The 21,731-nt window shown below is 47.6% G+C and overlaps 1 protein-coding gene across 7 annotated transcripts in view; it reads left to right on the forward strand.

Annotated features, from left to right (window-relative positions):
• Nucleotides 1–5,902: 5,902 nt before the first annotated feature.
• The window catches only part of TTPAL (alpha tocopherol transfer protein like), a 36,151-nt gene continuing 20,322 nt past the window's right edge, over nt 5,903–21,731 (forward strand). The window contains exons 1-3 of one of the 7 annotated variants that reach the window (XM_060618633.3): nt 5,906–6,000; nt 9,672–9,830; nt 16,875–16,994. The gene's annotated coding sequence lies outside the window, so the exon portion shown is untranslated. Of the gene's footprint in view, nt 6,001–9,664; nt 9,831–16,874; nt 16,995–21,731 lie in introns of those variants that run through there. The other 6 variants (XM_060618676.3, XM_060618657.3, XM_060618667.3 and 3 more) reach the window with 6 other exon arrangements.

Below are 21,731 nucleotides of genomic sequence, written 5' to 3' on the forward strand. Positions count from 1 at the left end.
CAGAAAAGCCCAGAGGGGCTGTGTGCCATGGTCCGGGGGAAAGAGGACGCAGCCTGGACTACACAAGGTGTAGGGAGGAGTCTAAGGTGACCTCAAGCCCCTTGCCCCCTGGTCTATACACACTATGTCTCAATTATTCAATCAGACACTAATCTGGGCACTGCTGTGAAGGGATTTTGCAGATGTGATGGAGGTCCCAAACCAGCTGGCTTTGTGATAGGGAGACTATCCTTGGTGGGCCTGCCCTAAACTGCTGAGCCCTTAAAAGGAGCTGCGCTCTTTCTGGAAAATGAAACGAGAGGCGTGAGAGGGATTTGAGGTGGGGGAAATTCTCCACGCCGGCTTTGAAGATGGAGGGGGCCCCACAGCAAGGAATGCAGGCACACTCTAGAAGTAGAGAGTAACCCCCAGCTGTCAGCCAGCGGGGAAACGGTGACCTCAATCCTACAACCACGAAGAACTGAATTCAGGCAACAACCTGAATGAGCCTGGAAGGGGATCCTACCCCACAGCCTTCAGGTAGGAACGCAGCTCAGCCCAGGTGGGAACGCAATCTTGACTTGGGCTGTGTGAGACCTTGGGCAGAGAACTGTGCCATATGTCGTGCCCAGACTTATGACTGGACAGTGAGATAATAAACGAGTGCTGTTTCAAGCCACTAAGTCTGGAATAATGTGTCATGCGGGACTGAGGATGAATACAGGCGGTGGTGGGGAGACGTGGCCAGATTGGAATTCGGGGAAGTGGCACCACCAAGAGCTTGCTAACGGGTGGGATGTGTGAAGAAAATAAGATACGTAGCTGTGGTACTGGTGGTCCTGATCATTGAAATGAGGAAGACTGGGGGGTTGCAGATTTGGGGAGCTGTCGAGTTGGGGAGCTATAGGTTTTTGGGAACTATAATTTTGGGGAGCGGCAGAATTGAGGACAGCTATAGATTTGGGAGGCTATACATTTGGGAGACTGTAGATTTGGGGGAACTGTAGATTTAGGAAGGTGTAGATTTGGGGCTATCGATTTGGGGGAGCTATAGAATTGGGGGAACTATATATTTGGGACTGCAGATTTAAGGACCTCTAGAATTGGGGGGCTGTAGATTTGGAGAACTATAGATTTAGGGAGCTATAGATTTAGGGAACTATAGATTTGGGAGGCTGTAGATCTGGGTTAGAAAACAGAGTTCTGTTGGAGATGTTTTGTTTGAGATGCCAATGACACATCCAAGGAATCATTGGATATAAAAACCTAGAGTTCAGGACAAAGTTGGGCTGGCGAGAAGTCCAAGTCGTAAGCATAGATGTAATTTAAAAGCCAAGTGGGAATATTGCTCAGTAAGAAAAAGGAGCAAACGGGTGATACGAGCAAACTGGATCTCAAATGCATCATTCTGAGTGTAAGAAGTCAGGCCCCAAAGTCTACACACAATAGAATCCCATCTATATGATATTCTGGAAAAGACAAAATTCTAGAGTCAGGTACTGTGGTTGCTAGGCGTAAGGGCTGGGATGGAGGGTTGAATGAATAGGACGGGGCATAGAGGGAGGGGATCGGGTAATGAAAAGTTCTATTTCTTGACTCTGGTGGCAGTTACATGGCTGCACAACTGGGCAAAACTTGCCGAACGATACGTGAGAGAGAGTTCAGTTTTAGAATATGGAAATTATACCTTATATAAAAAATGGAAGAAAAACAATCCCTTGTTGTTGGAACTCATTTGAAGAGGGAGTGTAGCCAGCAGCGATGCAGGGGAGGATTTCCCTCTGGACCACTCCACCATCCATGGTGAGGGAGAGGGATTCACGCAATGTTGGTTGCAGGCCTACTGCGTGCTAAGTGCGCTGACAAGTTCATCGTCTGGTGGAACCACCTCATTGAGGCCGGGAGGCAGCTTAAATCGACTGTCCTTGTTGTACAGACGAGAGGAAGTGACTTGCCCTGGGTCCATACAGAGCATGTAATAGTGGCAAAATGAGATCCATACTGGGGTACCCCTGCAATCAGTTCCCTGTTTGTTGAATGAATGAATGAACAAATAAATATCACTGTGCTCCAGGTGCTGGAGGCATGACCACCAGGTTCAGGCTGAGGATATGAGAACACGGTATTTTTTAGAGAAGTCGGGGCCATAAAACTTGTTCCATTTCCCGACTTGTGCAACGCCCAGCCCCTCCCCCCGTGGCTCTGAAATTGCTCCCCGGCCTTGGGAAGGGCTCCCGGGCTTATCTCAGGGGGAGAGTGAAACTGTAAAAGCCTTTATGGCTTGAGATCATGTCTGGCAGGGGCAGTGATTGTTGCCATAAACCTGCACAGCCCTGTGAGGGCGATGCCCTGGGACAGTTGAGCAATGCCTAGGGACAGCCACTACCGAGCCGGGCACATGAGGCCTGTGGTCAAGACTTGTCACACGCTTACCATGTTTTATCCCCGCATAAACCCCGGGAGGTTGCAGTTATTGTGATATATTTCTAGGAAGCACCTTTTCCCCCTGAAATTAGGATGTGTCTGCAAGTCAATGGCATCCTGCAATCACTGTTGGTGAGGCCGGTGGCACTCATGACCTGGTTGGTTCTGGTCGTTACTTCCAGTGGCCTGGCTGGACAGCTACACACCCTGTATATTTCATCACAAACAATTTGAGGATCTTTGAGGAAGGGAGCTGAGTCCTGGTCGTTTCCCGAAAACCTTCCGTTGGCACCTTCTGATAAGGGCAAGAAAGCACCAGCCTCCAGCTCGCAGAATAGGAGCAAGCAGTTCGAAGAAGATCCTAGAGTCTGCAGTGGGACATTCTTTCAAGAAATGTGTGATACAAGCTTTTCATGGTATGGAGGGTAACACTGTGTGAAAACCTATGGACAAGGAAGATTCCAAGGGGCAAAGTTATCTAGATGAGCTGGATGCTGACTGTGAGGAAGCTTTAGGAGTTCTCTAACTCATGTATCTCATTTATATCTTCCTTTGTATTTATGCACAAGGGTGACATGTGATTTGTAAAACAATCGAAGTAAGTCTCTGAGCTCTTTATTCGTTATAAAATTAAAAAAATCCTAAGTCATAAGAAAGCGTTATGTCACAATTTAATGGTCAGTGTGTTTTCCTTCTTAGTGGTAAGCCGAATGCCAGTGTCTTTTACAACAGAAGCATCTTAGGTTAGATTCTACCCATTTCACAGATGGGAAAAACAAGGACACAGAGCACAGGGCAAATAAGTGGCGGAGCCAGGATTCTCTTTGACAACAGACTATGTGCTCTTCCTGATACCCAAGTCTGTCTCAGCAACCCCAGCCTGACCAAGCCCGTGACCCCAACCTTCGAGCTCTCTCTAGGACTGTGGTGTATGTGCCCAACACAACCCCACTTTTAATCACCTGGTCTTGCTCCAAGAAGACTGGACTCTTGCCTCATTTTACAGATGAGGAAACGAAGGCCCAGAGAGGTTGCCTGACTCTCTCAAGGTCACACACAGGTCAATGTCAGGAAAGAGTCTGGAATCCAGGGCTCAAAATCCAGTATTCTTACCAGCCTCACAGATTTCCTAGATCCAGAAAAGTCAGGCAGAGATGGGAGAGCAAGGCTCTCAAAGTGGGTCAAAAGAAAGGACAATTATGACAAGAAGGATTTCCGAGTTCTGAACACATAGCAAAATAACGTAAAATGTCTTTACCTAGGTCTCGTTAATACCAACAAGTTCTGGGATAGCTGTGCGTAGAGGGGCGGCAGAAGCACTGTCTTGCTCAGAGGAGGGAGCCAAAATACACCAGGCACCTCTTCCATCCCTACCAGATCCGACCTCTCCCCCTTAAGACCCTCCAGTGGCTTCCCACCATCCCTAGAACAAAATTCAAACCCTTTACTGGGGCCCTCAGGCCCTGTATAACGTGGCTCCTGACCACCCCTCCAAAGTCATCTCCTACCACTCTGCCCCTCAGTCACTTGACTCCAGCCCCCTTCGCCTCCTCCCTGCTCCTCAACACACCAAACCTGTTCTCATTTCACAGGCTTTACCCTGACGTTCCTTTTTTTTTAGAACACTCACTCTTTCCCCAGCTCTTCCCCTGGCTGCTCCCTTCTAATGATTCGAGTCTCTGTTCAAATGTCACCTTTTGAAGAGGCCTTCCCCGACCAACTTAGCTAAATATAGAAGACTCTGAAGGCTATATGGTCTCTGTTGCAACTGCTTAAATCCGTTATAGTGTGAAAGCAGCCATAAACAATACATAAGTGAATGGGAGTGACTGTGTTCCAATAAAACTTTATTTACAAAAGCAGGCAGCAGGCTAGATTTGGCCAATGACCATTGTTTGCTGACCCCTACTTTAATTTATTGTCTTGTGTGATTTCCTTCATGCTTACAACTATATGAAAGTATCTATTTATTTGTATATTGACTTATTGTCTTCTTCTACCCTTCCCCCTAGACTGTTAACTCTAAGAGCATGGACTTTGTCACTACACCACCATGGTAACCAGCCTCCAAGATGGCCTCCAATGAGCCCTGCTTCCTGGTATTCACATATTGTGAGGTCTTCTCCCAAATTGAATAGGGCTACCCTGTGTAATCACTAGGATACTGTGGAAGTGAAGGAGTGTGATTTTCAAGCCAGGTTAAGAAAAGCATTGTGACTTCCATTTTGCCATCTTGGATCACTTGCTCTGAGAAAGCCAGCAACCATGTTGTAAGGACACTCAAGCGGGTCCACATGGGGAGGAGCTGAGGCCCCCCTGTCAACTGCTAACAATGTGGATGAGCCCTCTTGGCAGTGGATCTTCCAGCCACAGTGAAGCTTTCGGGTGACCATGGCCTTGATGGACCTTCTGACTGCAACCTCATGAAAGACCCTAAGCCAAACTACCCAGCTAGCCACTCCTGAAGTCCTACCACATAAAAACTGTGACATAATAAATTGTTATTGGTTTAAATCAGGATAATTTGTTACGCAGCCATAGATAAAATACAATTGCCAGCACAGTACCTGTACATTGTATACACAATAAATATTGGCTAATAAATAAGTAGGGTGCTTAATACATATGATAGAGGGACACATTATAAAAATCAACATGTGAAAGACATCAATGTAATAGTATATACACATATGGAAAAATAGAAATTTAATATACAGAAGAGCACAAGTAGGGCTTTCCTAATCCACTAACAGTCCTTGGACGAGTTGCCTGTACAAGGATTCTTCCAGCCTTGCGATCTTTCTTCAGGGAGTCTCGGTTCATGTTTCTAACGCTCTCTAAGTTGATGATTACGTGATTCTGAGATTTCAGGTTTTTGCCTCACCAAATCCGTGATTCTCAAATTTTGGGATTCTGTGATTCTAACATATTATGATTTATTTAACTATACATATCTTTGTTCAGCAACTCTTCTCTGCAGGCACACTCCCAGGAGCTACAGGTTCAGGAGAGAAAAGATGACCCCTGTTTCTGCCTTCCTGTATCTCATGTGGCTGATGGGGACACAGGTAAGCACATGCGCATATGTGGTACATAGTGAGCCCCCGTGTGGGTAGGCACAGGAACCGGGGTGGGGAGGGGCTGGAAGTGGAGAAGGAGGCACAACTCAGCATCTTTGAGAGGGGCGTGAGCAGAAGTGGCTTCCCAGAGGAGACGGGAAGAGAGAGGGAAAATCCCAACCAGAGAAGGGGGCACTGGTGCACGCTGTGGTCCAAGTGGAGGGAACAGCAAGTGAAAAGGTCCAGGGGTTAGGAAAAGGGAGAGAGAGTGGCATATCTGGTAAGATGAGGTCGGTATAGAGTTGGTGGAGGGGTGCTGGAGAGGAGCAGAGTCGCAAGAGACTATGGCCGGGTGACAGAGGACCTAGTAAACCATGTCAAGAAGTTTGAACTTTATCCTGAGGGCAAAGGGAAGCTAGTGAAGGGTTTTAAAGGGAAGAGTGGCATAGTGTGCTTACAGTTTGGAAAGGTGGCTCAGCTGCTGCGTGCAAGTTTGGAAAGAGGAGAGACCAGAGAGAAGGCTGGACCGAGACCCCAGGTGAGAGAAGAAGAGGCCTAAACCAGATGGGAGAGGGCCAGAGAGAGATGTTTTATCTGCAGTGTTGAAAGGACGGGGGGGTGTGGATTATAGTGGTAACCTGTGAGTGTGGAACTCCTGGACTTGATGACTCTCTGATTCTTAGATCTTGTGCTCAACACTTCATAATTCTTTGTCACAAATTGCCTGTTGATATCACTATACATTTACAATCCCTGACCTCACACTGCCCTGCATCCCTCCTTTCAGAGCCTGTTTCCCCTGTTTGCAAAGCAGGGGATCATCCACACCTTCCTCGAAGAGCAGCCAGGGGAGTGAGAGCTGGTGTGTGGTCAGCACCTGCATGAAGTAGGCGTTTGGTCCCTGGTAGGTATGTTTGCCCCAAGCGCTTAACATATAGGCATTGTCAGGAAAGAACTGGGTCTTGAGAGCACAATAGAGATCAGAACTGAAGAAAAGAGGCAAGGAAGAGCTTTGTTTTCATTTGTTCCTAGCTGCTCCTGCTTCCCTGCTTCTGGCTGGGCGGCTGGTTCCTGGATTTGGTTATTTGCTTCCAGGCACTGACAGGTGTGCCGGTGGGCTGTGGGACTCCCCATATCTGTAGCTTGCTGGCCCTCCAAGCTCCCCCTCCTGGTTCTAAACTCCCCCAAGGGCTGCAGATACCAGCCAGGGGTAGCCAAGAAGGACCTGGTCTTCCCTGGGCCGGTCTGAGCCAGGCCAAGTACTCTCTAACTTGCTCCCAACCCAGCCTACCCTCGAGGCCATACTATAGTGTTCCCTTCTTCCTGACTGTTCTGTTGACTCAAACAAGAGCAGGCCTTTGGAGACAGAATCCTCATTTGTCTCCCCAAAACAACAATATGTAGTCTCTGGAACCACACCCAAGGCTTACGTGTGCTCCCGTCTTACAATGTGTTTCTGGCCAGTGGTTCAACTTCAATTCAGTTTAATCCATAAAACACAGCTGAACAACACAACTGTAGGCAAACCCCACGTTGCTGGCCGGACTCTTGGAGACTCACTCCTTGCCTGGAGGAGGAAATGGGAAACCACACAAGGTTTAGTGAAGGGTTGAGCTTAGACTCCAAAACCAGAACTCTCCGTCCATTTCTTTACCCACAGTAGGGGTTCCACAAACATCAGTGAAATTAAGTCAAGTTAGAAATTTAAGTGACACGTGTCATATACATTTACCAGCTAGCATTTGCATTACTGATTCTAGAAGGTGATAAGAGACCTCAGAGAAAGGTGGCCTCTGGGGAGGTGAGCTGGGTAGGTGGGGTCAGGGGGTGGGGGGGAGGAAGACCTACTTTTCATTTTATGCCCTTTTGTACCATTTTGAATGTTTTATTTTCATCTGGTGCTCGTAGATCAGAGTCAATCAATCAAACAAACAATCATAATTAAATAAACAATTAAGCGAGCCAGGCTCTTTTGTAACTCCATGCCTTTGTACATGCTGTTCCCTCTGTCTGAAATACCCTTTCCCGGGTTGCTCCACCTGGAGAACTCCTATGCCAGTAACAAGACTGATTTCAGTTGCCCAGTGTCTGGGGCCTGTTGCCATGTCCCCGCGATGGTTATTTTCCATTTGCGCATCACCTCCACATGTCCTCATCTGCCCTGCTCTGTGTCCCAACAGGCACCCATGCCTCCTGGCTTCCCACTGGGTCCCTGGATCCCATCAAAGGGAGGAGTCAGTATTAGATTAAAGGGCAGGAGGAGAAAGAAGTGGGGGTGTTTACGCTCCCCATCTCGCCCCTGTTTTGCCTTAATCTTAACAGGGACTGCATTTCTCCAAGGTCCCCACTCTTGTCTTGGTCTGGCTTCTACGGTTCCAGCCGTCTCTGGGAGTGCTAACACTGTTCCCTCTCTTGTTCCTTCAAGCCTTGGTGTGATAACAGCTCCCCACTGTTTCTAGTCCCTGGGTGCCTCCATATTCCTTAAAGTTTCCCTCAGCCTGTTCACGCCTCTGTAAATACGTCCTTCATTAAATTTGCTTCAGTAAAGCCGGTGCTTCTCTACCTGTAATAACGTTGCCCCTAAGGGGACAGTTGGCAATGTCTGGAGACACTTTTGGTAGCATTCTTGGCATCTAGTGGGTGGAGATCAGGGATGGTGCTGAACATCCTACAGTGCACAGGACGGCCCCCACAGCAGAGAATTGTTTAGCTCCAATTAATGGTGCGAAGTTGAGAAACCCTGATTTACACCTTTGAGATGCCAACTGCTCCCTGCTTGGAGCCTAAGAGTTCATGGCTGGGGGGTCTGGACACCCGCTGCCCTCCCTACACTGTGATCTACTCATTTACATGCCCGGTGTTGGCTTGCTCTTAATGGCAAAGAGATGAAGAGACCCAGGCTTTGTCTTCAAGCTACCTCCTGTACCGTGGGGAGAGAACCTGGTCAGCTGGGTCCCTCACCAGACTCGAGTCCTTGAGGGAAGGGTCTCTGTGTCATTCGCCACATAGCCCCAGCGGTAAGAGACATTTGCTGATTGAATCAAATAATCCTTCAACAATGTCTTAAAACAGGCTACAGAAGACAAGGGACTAGACTCAATGACTAAACAGGACCCAGGGAACCTGGGTGGTTTTCTCTGTAACAGAAGTTCCAAGGAAACCACAGTTAGGCAAACATATACAGAATGAATGAATAATGAATGAATGATAGGCCCGGAGACATGGGTGGGCGGGCAGGATAGAAAGCCGGAAGGCAAGAAAGTATCTCATCTCTTAAGTGGGTATCACAATAGAACCCACCTCCTAAGATGACTGCCAGAATAAAATTAATGGAAAGCACTCAGTGTGTTACTTAGTGCCTGATGAGCACACACACACACAAAACCCAGTATCTATCAGCTATCTGGAGGAAGTGATGGAGGAGAGGCTTCAAGGTGGGGGCTGGGGAGGAGCGCCACTAAGAGGGGGCTCCTTTGTACCTCTGGGCATCTATAAGATGGGCAAAATACAGGTAAGATTGGTGCTTTGCAGAAATTGTATCATAAGGGATGCTTTAGGGGTTCCACGACATGTGACCCTAATACTATTTTCAAAATCAAATCTATAGGGGCGCCTGGGTGGCTTAGTTGGTTGAGCGTCCAACTCTTAGTGTCAGCTCAGGTCATGATCTCACAGTTCGTGAGCTCAAGCCTTTCATCGGGCTCCACGCTGGCAGTGTGGAATCTGCTTGGAATTCTCTCCCCTTCTCTCTCTGCCCCTCCCCTGCTCACTCTCTCTGTCTCTCTCTCTCTCAAAATAAATAAACTTAAAAAATTAAAATGATAAGTAACTAACTTATATTGAATACTTATTATGTGCTCGGTGCTTTCCTAATGACCTTATAAGAATTATCTCATCTACTCTTCATAAGAACCCAGTGAGAGAAATATTATTAGCATCCCTCTTTGTCCAGTGGCACAGAGAGGTTCTGTAATTGCCTGAGGTCACACAGCTCCTGAGTAATAGAGCCATGATTTGATTCCAGGTTGTCTGGGCCCAGAGTACCCATATTTAACCATGACCTCTATTACACATATGACTATATTTTAAAAGAGCTTTTGAGATGAGATAATGGCAATAGTAGTAACGAGGAGGAGGAGGATGGAAATATACATTTAAAACATTTTTTTTGAAATGGTAATAATGGCAATAAATTTTTTGAGCACTCAGATGTGAATTCCAAAGTTCGACCCAGTGGAGACAACTTATATTCTAACCTGGGCTGCCAGATCCACTCATTGTGTGGACCTCACAATAATGAGCCACCTCTGCTGGATTACAGCTGGAGTGGAAGACTCGAATATTTACAGGACCAGCTGGGCTATGTTGGTGAGTGAGGCGGGCCTGGGTGTAGTGCAACAGGGGGTGGTGGGGACTGTGGCAAAATGGGAATGGAATGCACACAGTGACTGGGAGCAGCCATCCCTCAACTCTGGGCACGTGAAACTGAGGGCCCAGTAACGGCAGACCTTCCAAAAGAAGCCGGACATCCACCGTTCACAGCAACAAATTTAGTGAAAACAAAACAAAAGCACTAGGTGCATGAAACAAAACTTATCTATGGGTCAAACCCAGTTCCCTGCCCACTATGCCCCATGTGCTGTTAAAAAAAAGTCACTATTTGAAATTATGGCATACTCATACAATGGGACAGAATACAGCAATGAGAATGAATGAGCCCTAGCCATAAAAAATATGGATGAATCTCAAACATAATTCAGACACAAACGAACACCCCCTGTACATTCCAATTCCTTTTTTTTTTTTTAATTAAAAAATGTGTAATGTTGGGGCACCTGGGTGGCTCAGTCGGTTAAGCGTCCGACTTTGGCTCAGGTCATGATCTCTCAGCTTGTGAGTTCGAGCCCCACGTCGGGCTCCGCGCTGACAGCTCAGAGCCTGGAGCCTGCTTCGGATTCTGTGTCTCCCTCTCTCTCTGTCCCTCCCCTGCTCACATGCTCTCTCTCTCTCTCAAAAATAAATAAACATTAAAAAAATGTTTAATGTTTATTTATTTGGGGGGGGGAGGGGCAGGGAGAGAGGAAGAGAAAGAATCCGAAGCAGCAAAAATAAATAAACATTAAAAAAATGTTTAATGTTTATTTATTTTTTGGGGGGGGGAGGGGCAGGGAGAGAGGAAGAGAAAGAATCCAAAGCAGGCTCCAGGCTCTGAGCTGTCAGCACGGAGCCCGATGCGGGGCTCGAACTCATGAACCGCGGGATCATGACCTGAGCTGAAGTCGGACGCTTAACCGCCTGAGCCACCCAGGCACTCCTGTACATTCCAATTTCTATAAAGTTCAACAACAGAGCAAATTCATGGAGGCTGTTAGGAGTCAGGAGTGTGGTTACTCTTGTCAAGGGTAGTGAGCAGCCGAAAGCACAAGCGGGGCTTCTAGGGGGCTGGCCGGGTTCCAGTCCTTCATCTGGGCGCCAGTGACAAGGTGGTGACGGTGCTCTCTTTGTGATGATTATTGAGCTAACGTGGGCTTTGTGCATTTTAAAAACGTGTATTTTTTATTTTTTTAATGTTGTTTTTTTTTTTTTTTTTTTGAGACAGAGAGAGACAGAGCATGAATGGGGGAGGGGCAGAGAGAGAGGGAGACACAGAATTGGAAGCAGGCTCCAGGCTCTGAGCCGTCAGCCCAGAGCCCGACGCAGGGCTTGAACTCACGAACCGTGAGATCACGACCTGAGCCGAAGTCGGACGCTCAACCGACTGAGCCACCCGGGCGCCCCAAAACGTGTATTTTTTAAATGACATAAAAATTTCAAAGCACACATGCACACAGATTGTTACCATTTGGAAATACTTGTCTGGATGGAGCAGGATTGCGTTTTGATATGAAGGAAACCAAATGCTGGAATAGTTGGATTTGGGAGGCCGGCTTCCCTGCAGGAGGCGTCTGCTGGCTCTTTGATGGATAAACGCAAATAAAGCAATCGTCACGTGTGCCCTGTCTTGAAATTAAGGTGTTTAATAAGACGCCTTTGTTTTTCTCAATGATTGCTTTGTATACCCGTGCTGAGAATCATGTCTGTTTCGTTCGTCTGGTTTACCCAAGTTCTCAGGTGTTTGAAGTTATAAAAATAACTTTGTACACATTTTACATATCAGGCTTTCATGGGAAGCTTAAGGTTCTAAAATGCTGCCTCTCAGAAGCAGGCTCCACAAGGCAGGATGGCTTCGGGGGTGGTTCACCCACGGGGATGGGTGGCCCGGGAGTGGCGGCACTTGAGGACGGAGGGAGCACGCAGGAGTCACCGCAGCCATTTCTCCAAGGGCGTGTCTCCATTTACAAAGGGCCTTTTCATCTTTCGTCATCCCTTCAGCAAACATGTCCAAGTGCCCACTCTGTGCCAGGTTACAGGGTGTAACGTTCGTCCAATAATCACAAAGACGGAGCTACCAACAGTGGCAACAGTCGTGAGAGCACGGGCCGGAGACCCTTGCTGGTCTCTGCCCTGCCCCCCAAGCCACCCAAACCCGCCCCTTCTCACAACCCCACTTGGCCACCCTGGCCTGGTCTTCACCATCCCCAACTCTGCAGTCGCCACCTCGCTGCTCTCCCTGCCCCACTCGGACCCCTAAATCCATTCCCCACAGTGTTTTTTTTATAAAGAACAAATCAGAAGACCTCACCTCTACCCTACCCCCAACTCGAGAATTATACCCATGCCGCACAGAGTGACACATCTCCTCCCCACCAGCCCTGTGTGGGCCCTGATCACCTGGGCTCTCCTCTCTGCCTCCCTCTAGGCATGCGGATCCTGCCTCAGGGCCTTTGCACTTGCCCTTCCCTCTGCCTGGATTCCTCTTCTCCCCCATCTTTAAACGGCTACTGTTTCTCATGATTCAAATGTTGCCACAAATGTCACCCACCCCCAAGCAACTGGCAACATAGGAGCCTCTTTGGCTGGGTGTTGTGTACTGCCTGAATTTTGTACCATGTGCCTGTTCAAATAAATTGTTAGTTCAAATCCAAGTGTCTCCTTGGAGAGGCTTTTCTGGAAAACAATCTTCCCCGCTAGAATTTTCCCTTATGAAGTACTAATTGCCTTGGCTTTTTTGTTTGTTTTGTTCTGTTTTTAATCTCTTTTTAGTTTATTGTCTATTTCCCCTTCATGAGAACATGGACTTTACCTTGTCTTACCTGCTATCCACTATAGTCCTGGCCCATAGTAGGTGCTCAATAAATATTTATTGAATAAGTGACCAAAAGAAGGGAGGCTGGGAGGGAAGGAAGGATGCCTGCGACAGTAATGGAGATTTAACCCGACAGAGCTGGGGGTGGGAGGCTTGGGCTTAGCTCCAAGCAAGGGGAACGGTTGGCAGTCAGAGGGCTTCGAGAAAGCTGGGCTGATGGGACTGGAGACGAGAAGGCCAGGGTGTAAGGCAGGCAAGATACCCATTTTACAGATCAGGAATCTGAGACTCAGCAAGGGTAAGAGACTTAACCAAGTCATCCAGTAGGCAAGGGTCTGGGTTTAGAATTCAGGTCCCAACTCAAGGTCAAATAAAACCTCACAGTGATTGAACATGTGTATGTACTAACGTATGAGATGGGTAGTATTATCATTTCCGCATTTGACTAATGAAGAAACTGAAGCACAGAGAGATTGAGCAACTTGCCCTAGGCCATCCAGCTTGGCAGTAGCCAAGCCTAAGGCCTTTCCCTGGCTCCCAGTGGTTCCCAGTTTCCACCTCCCAATTCTCCCACAGCCTCTGGCCTCACACAAAGTTCCAGTCTGGACACGGAGGGGCTGTGAGTTTAAACACTGACCCTCTCTGGAGGGGCAACGCCAGAAACCTTCCAGGACGTGGGTTCCCCTAACTCCAAACCAAAAGACAGTACAACTAGCCCTACCTTTAGGGCTGCTGGGAGAAAAAAAGTGATAAAAAATAATTATAGGACTAGTAAGTGATAAAAATAATTGTAGGGCTCCTGGCAAACAGCCTGAGCTATAGAGATACTGACTAACGACAGCAGGAATTTATGGCCCTGTGGGCCCAGTCTTTTAGAGGCTGGGGTGATAGGAGCCGGGGTCATGAATGGGGTCATAGGCAGAAAACTCCCAGCAGCCCCTTCCTATCCTAGCAGCCCCGGCAGGGAAGCAGAGGAAGCAGAGCACAACCTCTGAAGCCAACACGTCGCAAGCTAGCTGTCAACTCTCCTCTGCCTCAGTTTCTCTAACCCGCAAAAGTGTCCAGCGGCGGCACCTGGCACCCAGGGCTGTGAGGAGCACTAACTGAGGAAACTACTAGAAGGGCACCGATACAGCGCAATTGCTAAGTGATCCTTCTCAGAAAATGCTCCGCACACGCGCACTACACCTGCTTGCGGTTTTACAGTCTGATTTTTAAATAGACCCAACAAGATATTGTAGGCAGCTTTCCACGTCTGCAAGCTCGTTTCTGAAAGTAAGGTTTTAAGGGCTGAGCAGCTCACTCACTCTAGAGCCCCCTCCTCGCTGCGGATCCACACTGCGCCCTCTAGAGGCTGTTTATTTTCTGCCTGCGTCTGTCCTAAGAGCTTTCTGCAGATCCCTAAGGCAATCCTAAGGCATTGAATGAAACCAGGGCTCACGGACAGCAAGGCACTCAACCGGGGTCGCAAAGCTGGGCCGCAAAGTCTAACATTTAGACTCCAGAGGCAGAACTCAAGACTGAGAAGCACTGAGAAATTCAAAAGGGTTTAGAGTCAGGGGCACATGACTTTGAATTCCCGTTCTGCCAGTACTGACTGTCACCTTGGGTCAGCGCCTTAATCTCCAAAACATCGGTTTTCTCATCTGTAAAACGGGACTGCTGATAGCCATCACACAGCGTTGCCACAGAGACTGCTCCAATCTGGCAAATAGCTGCTGTTTCTGGAACGGTAATGTGTGTGGGGCTCCGTGTTAGGTGCTTTTCAGACAGTATTTCATTTAACTAATAAGCACAGGCAAAGCACCTTGCAGGCAAACAGCAATGTTAGCTCTCCTCGAATGAGCATTTCATAAGGGCAGGGGCTATGGCTGTTTTGCTCCCTGTGTGACTTCAAGGTCTAAAACAGTGCCAGGTGCACAGTAGATACTCAACAAAAATTGTTGAATGAATAAAGGACTCGAATGTAGCCGAGATCAGTGACAAAAGGGCTCTGTTACTTACTGGGTAGGTGTAAAGACTCAAGCCTCTACACCTCTGAACTTCAGTTTTCTCCTGGGTCTAATGGGTACAATGACACTGGCAGCATTTATTGAGCACCAACTGTGTGCTGGGCCCTGTTCTAAGTGGCTTATATCTCCAAGTGGTAATACCCCCTTTAAACCTTACAACACTCTTTGAGGTACTATGATTAGCCCATATTAAAGTTAAACTAGCAGAGGCTCAGGGAGATTGTCACTTGGCTAAGGTCTCATGAATAGAAGAGGTGGAGCTGGAATTCAAATCCCCGAGGCCTCTGATGCACCTGCAGAGTGCACCTGCTGAACATTTCTATAGTGCCTCTTTATTATTATTATTATTATTATTATTTTATTAAAATTTTTTAAGTTTATTTATTTATTTTGAGAAAGAGAGAGAGCAAGCAGGGGATGGGCAGAGAGAGAGGGAGAGAGAGGATCCCAAGCAGGCTCCACGCTGTCAGCACGGAGCCCGATGCAGGGCTCAAATTCATGAACCATGAGATCATGACGAAAGCCAAAACCAAGAGTTGGATGCTTAAATGACTGAGTCACCCAGGTGCCCCTATAGTGCCTTTCTAAGAGTGACCCTTCCTCCCCCCCCAGCAGCAGTAGAAAGAGTAAATACACGGAGGTATATTCGTAGAGGGGAAATACTACACAGTAATGAAAAAGAGTAAATTACCAGTAACTGCAACAACGTGAGGGAATCGTACAAGTACGTCGAAAGGAGCCAGCTGCGAAAGATACTAGAGTTGCCAGATAAAATACAAGATATTCAGGTGAATTTTCATTCCAGGTAAACAATTAATTTTTTTTAGCATAAATATCTCCCAGGGGAAATTCCAACTTAATTGGCATTCTGGATTTTTATGTGCTAAACGTGGCAACTCTAAATATTATGTATGTGTGATTCCACTTACACGAAGTTCAAAAGCAAGCGAAATGAATAAATGGTGCTAGAAGTTAGGATAGCAGTTGCCAGGGGTGGAGTAAGTAGAAAGGTTGTAAGACAAGTTATGTATCAAGGCACCTGGGAGGCTCAGTTGGTTGAGTGTCCTGCTCTTGATTTCGGCTCAGGTCATGATCCCACAATTTCTCTCTCTGCCCCTCTCCTGCTCATGCTCTCTTTCAAAATAAATAAATAAACTTAAAACAAAAAAGCTTTAAAAAAAAAGCGCTGTATATCTTGATCTGGACGGGAGGTTACCTGTGTATACACACTTGTAACAATTCACCAAGCTGTATACTTAATATTTGTACATTTTACAAGTTTTGTGAATTGTGACTCCTTAAAAAAAAAGGTTTAAAAATTTTAAAGAGCAGTACACCCTATTTAAACAATCTTTAGTAAGAGTATCTGATGGGGTGCTCAAAAGGGTAAAATGAGATAATATCTTAGCACGTTTTAGGAGCTCATATTAAGAACTCAATGAATGGAAGCCACTGTTAAAAGTGACAACATTCATGTTATTATCACCCCCTTTTGTGATTTTCTCTATTGCAGATTGATTGGAGTGCCCTCAAGTGTCTACATTTTGTCATAGCGCCTCAGTTACTGCAAAGAATACCCTTTACCCAAGTTTGGAGTCTCAATTCTGAAGGGCAGTGCTTTGCTTTTGCTCCAGAAAGCAGAAGAAAGTACCCAAATTCACATCAGACCAAGGCTCCCAAGTCCAACTCTAGCCCTGCCCGTGGTAGTCCCCTGAAGTTTGTGAGAAGACAGGCAGAAGGGGACGCACAGGGCCCTATATTTCACTGTCCGAGCACAATTGCAAACATCTTGTTCCCAGGAACTCACATGATCATATTTGAAAGCAGCATTGGACAGGCTACACAAGCTTTCATGTCAACAATCACGGCCGCTTCCATGTGGGTGCTTTCAGTGGGTGCTTCCTATGTGCCAGATACCATGCAAGGAAGGAGATATATGTCCATTTTCCCCCCTTTTAATCCTTAAAATGACCTGTGAGGCACAGATTGTTCGTAGCCTGCTTTTTTCCTCTTAAGAGTATGCCTTGGGCATCTTTCCATGTCAATAAATATAGCTGTGGCGGTAGGTACTTGATTCAAAGGCTGAGAAACTTAAACAGTCAGCAGCCACTGCCCAGGTAAAGATCAATAATAGTTAACATTTATTGAGTGCTTTATTACACACCAGGCCCTACGCTAATTGTTTAACACGAACTATCTTTCATTTGATCCTAGAGGCAATCTGGAGGTAGCTGCTAGTATTATTCAGATGAGGAATCTGAAGCTCAAAGAAGTAAAGGAACCATCCAAGGTCAGACAGCTGGTGTAAACGGCAGAGCTGGGATTCAAACCCAGGTGGGTCTGATTCTGGTGCTGGGCTCTCCACCAGCATATGGGAAGGACAATATGGGGGAGAACACAAGGGAAGGTCCCAGAGTGGAGAAAGGAGCCACTGACAAATCCTGAAGGCAGAAAGGCAGTGTAGACCGAGGCCGGGGGAGAGGCAATTTCTGAAAAGCCCTAGATCACCATGGAAGGGATGGAAGGCTTCCTGGAGGTGATATCATTTCGACTGACTCTATGTCTCCAGCCAAGAAAGGAGGGCTTTTAATAACTCCCAGCCCTTGAGTGGTTTCACATCAGACACACATGGCTTCACATACTAATTATGCCACTCTCTAGTTGAAACACACACACACACACACACACACACACACACACACACACAATATTGAGGTATCATTGATGTACAATAAACAACTCCTATTTAAACTGCATGATTTGCGCCACCTAGGCGGCTTAGTCGGTTAAACATCTGACTTTTGATTTTGGCTCAGGTCATGATCCCACGATTCGTGGGTTCGATCCCCACGATGGGCTCCGTGCTGACAGTGCAGAGCCTCCTTGCTCTGCACTCCTTGCAGGGCCCGTGCTGACAGTGCAGAGGGATTCTCTCTGGGTTCTTTCTCTCCCTTTCTCTCTCCCTCTCTTTCTGCCCTCCCTCCCCCTCAAAATAAACATTGAAAAATTGCATCATTTGATGAATTTTGACATATGTACATACCCATGAACCTACCACCACAATCAAGATGATGAATATCTCCATCACCCCGAAAGTTTTCCGGGGCCCCTGTGTAAGCTATCTCCTCCTAACCACACACACCCCACTCCCATCCCCATGCCACCATGGTAACCATGGAGTACTTTCTTTTCACTCTAGATCACTTTAAATTTTCTGCAATTTTATAGAAATGGAATCATACAACGTGTACTCTTTTCATCTGGCTTCCTTCATTGGGCATCATTATTTTGAGATTCACCCAGGTTGTTACACACATCCATAGTTTGTTCCTCTTCATTGTTCTTTTTACTTATTATATGCATATCAGTTCGTTTATCACATTTCCCTGGGAAAGAACATTGTTTTCCCCAGTTTGGGGCCATTACAGATAAAGCTGCTAAGAACATTCAGGCGCACGTCTCTGAGTGACAGATGCTCTTGTCACCGGAAGGCAGGTGCCAGGGAGTGTCATTGCTGAGTCATGTAAGTGTATGTTTAACTTCTTCAGAAGCCGCTGCAAACCATTCTCCAAAGTAGCTGTGCTGTCCTGTGTCCCCACCAGCAGCGTAAAGAGTCTCAGTTGCCAGGGGGAGTCTTCTCCATCTTAGCCATCGTAGCTAGATGCCCTAGTGTTTCTCAACCTGCAGACCCCACTGGTGGCCCCTCAGCCTTTCTGGAGCCCAGTTTCTTCATCTGTAAAATGGAGGGAATCGTAACAGCGTCGAAAGGCAGTGAAGCTGGCACATAGGCAACACAGCACAGGGACTAGCAGACCGTCCGTGTTTCCTAAAAGCTGGCCATTTTATTAGTTGGCCCCCGGCCATCCCATGGTCTGGGGCCTTACCCCAGGACACACCTTCAAACTGGGTGGTAAAAGCTGCCTCCTTTGCATGGAGTCCATGCTCCCAGCCCGGAGGAAAAATGAGAGCAGCAGGGAAGGTTCCAGGCACCATGCTGGTGCTGTGCATGGCTGAGCCTTATAAAGCCTCAAGGTGAGTGGTTGTTTTTTTCTTTTTCTAACTTTACATACGACAAAACTGAGGTGTGGTAACCAGTCGCTGGCCAAGGTCACACAGCACTTAAGTGACTGCTGGGATTTGAACCTCGGTCAGTCTGCTTTGGGGGCTAGAAGAATCGCTAATGGCATGCCTGGCCAGCAAAATGGCCCAGTCACAAAAGTACCTCCTGAGGCTCAGGGCCATCGTTAGCCAGGTTCTCTGGAAACAGAGTCTGAGGCAGGGACTGAGTGTGTGTGATTTATTTTTTTTTTAATTTTGTAAATGTTTATTTATTTTTGAGAGAGAGAGACAGAGCATGAACAGGGGAGGGGCAGAGAGAGAAGGAGACACGGAATCTGAAGCAGGCTCTAGGCTCTGAGCTGTTGGCACAGCTCACAAGCAGCAAGATCATGACCTGAGCTAAGTCGGACACTTAACTGACTGAGCCACTCAGACACCCCAAGTACATGTGATTTATTAACGGGGGAAACTGTAAGAGAAGGAGGAACTCAGGATAGGAAGGAACCGAGCAAAGTCGTGCTCTCACATAAAGTCCTGTGAGGGGGCTGGCCTGTTGTACGTCTGGACGTCTGTCCGTTGGCTGTGAACCACTCTGTGGGTGACGAGGGTGAGCTCTTGGGTGAGGTGACTTCTGAGGTCATAGTGCTCAGGAGGAGACAAAGTAAGCCATTAGACACCAACAACTGAAGCATCTAGGAGGATGGGGGTGCTGGCCCCATAAAGGAAGGGCTCCAGAGGTTCCCAGAGGCACCCACACACTTCTAATGAACCAAACTCCAGAGCGTTCTGGAACATTCACTTCCAGGCTTGTTTTGGAGAACTGTCCACCTTGCTGTAAGCAGCATGTTGAACAAACCCGACCTGTGACATAATCAAAACACACCTTTATTTTTGTCTCCCAATGTCCCTTTTAAGATTAATTCAGTGAAGCGACATTTTCTTTGCCACTAGGTGACAATTCATCCCCCGTTACTTTTCTGCTCATTCTCAAGACACAGACAATTCTATAATCACTCTAGGTCACAAACACAGTAGTGATTTAGAAATTAGAATGTCCAGTAAAGCTACGAATCAAAACTCCCAGCTTGATTTGGGGTTAAAGCTTCTCCCCTCAGCCAGCTTGGCCCTTCTTCGGGCTGGCAGCCTACCCACAGTGGGAGGAAGGCGGGGAAGGTGGCTCCTCTCTTTCTCATCCCCTTCCCCACAGGTGGGGCTGAGGGGGCTGGGGAGAGAAGGTGAGGGGAGAGGATGGCTCTCACTTGACCTGCCACCATCTTGGCTGGCTTTGAGCTCTCTGGGTCTAAGAGACATTTTAAGCTGCCCCTTTTCTGTCATGGGATGCTGTTGTGGGCTCATGGGGATGGCCCAATGCTACAGCCCCTTCTCACCCTTGACCTTGATGGATGCACCTCTCTTCCTAGGGGTCCCTAGCAACTCCTTTCTCAGCCCTAGGAACCTGACATCCAACCCTAGCTTTTCGGTGCTACTACTTCTCTGTGCTTCCACAAGGCCCTAGGAGACAGGACCCAAGCTGACCCTGTGCTCATGCTGGTCCATGAGGAATACTTGGAGAACCTGGGAGCGTGGGCTGACCTCAGCACCTCCACACTCTCCAGCTCCTTCACCAGTGCAGCTGGGCAGCCCATTTCTCCCAACCTCTAGATGTCCCTGCCCACATCAGACCCCTGGGTCCCCACACAGGGGCCACATATTAAGCTCTTCAAATTGTACCCCCCTCAAGAGCCCCCATCACTCAATTCCACTCTTCTAAGAAGATGGCCACCAAAGGGTCGTTGTCCTCTCTCCCTGCCACAGGAGAACCATGAGTGGGTGTCGGGGCAATAATACATATCAGGGTTTTAAGTGGTCATGGCCAAACTTAGCAGTTGTGGGCTTTGGACTGTGCTCTTGAAAAGTTATCGATGGCTGTCACAACAGAGCATTTGAGCTACAGTGTACAAGTTACATCCACCTCCCTGGGCCTCTGTTTTCTCCTATCTTCATGAAGGTGACAATACCTACCCACAGTGTTGTTATGGGGACTGAGTGACATAGTTAATTTATAGTGTTGCCAGTATTAGGGGCACCTGGGTGGCTCAATCTGTTTAGCTTCTGACTTCGGCTCAGGTCATGATCCCACGCTTCATGGGTTCGAGCCCTGCATCGGGCTCTGTGCTGATGGCTCAGTCTGGAGCCTGTGGATTCTCTCTCCCTTTCTCTGCCCCTCCCCTGCTCATGCTCTCTCTCTCTCTCTCAAAAATAAAAACATAGGGGCGCCTGGGTGGCTCAGTCGGTTAGGCGGCCGACTTTGGCTCAGGTCATGATCTCACGGTCCGTGAGTTCGAGCCCCGCGTCGGGCTCTGTGCTGACAGCTCAGAGCCTGGAGCCTGTTTCAGATTCTGTGTCTCCCTCTCTCTGACCCTCCCCCGTTCATGCTCTGTCTCTCTCTGTCTCAAAAATAAATAAACGTTAAAAAAAAAATTAAAAAAATAAAATAAAATAAAAACATAAAAAAATTTCTAGTGTTGACAGAACTGACTCTCTAGGATCTCACAGTCACAGACCTCCAACTCCGTCCCTGGGTGACTGCTGACAAGTGATTTTCCTCTCTTGGCCTCAGTTTTCCCACCTGTCCAATGGTACTCGTAAGAGCCCCTATGTGATAGCATCTCCACAAGGTTGGTGGAGTGAATATATATAAAGTGCATAGCACAGTGCCTGGCATTTGGTAAGTACTCAGTACTGCTGGACGTTAATAATACAGTGGAGGGTGGGCTGGGTGGACTCCTAAGCTGGTACTTGTGGGGCAGGGGATATGGAGTCTCCACTCTTGCTGGTCCCCTACCATTCCAGGCCCTGTTTTGGAAATGCTTCAGCCCAGCTGGGATCTGGGGCCCCTGGGAACAGATAGGACTGCCCGTACCTCCAAGCAGTCATGCTGACTCAGATTTAAAAATCAATGTGTGACCAGAAAAACACAGCTGGGCTCTCACCTCTCGTGGGAAATCTGCA

Source organism: Panthera onca, chromosome A3 (assembly GCF_046562875.1).
Source record: "Panthera onca isolate mPanOnc1 chromosome A3, mPanOnc1 haplotype 2, whole genome shotgun sequence".
NCBI classification, from domain to species: domain Eukaryota; kingdom Metazoa; phylum Chordata; class Mammalia; order Carnivora; family Felidae; genus Panthera; species Panthera onca.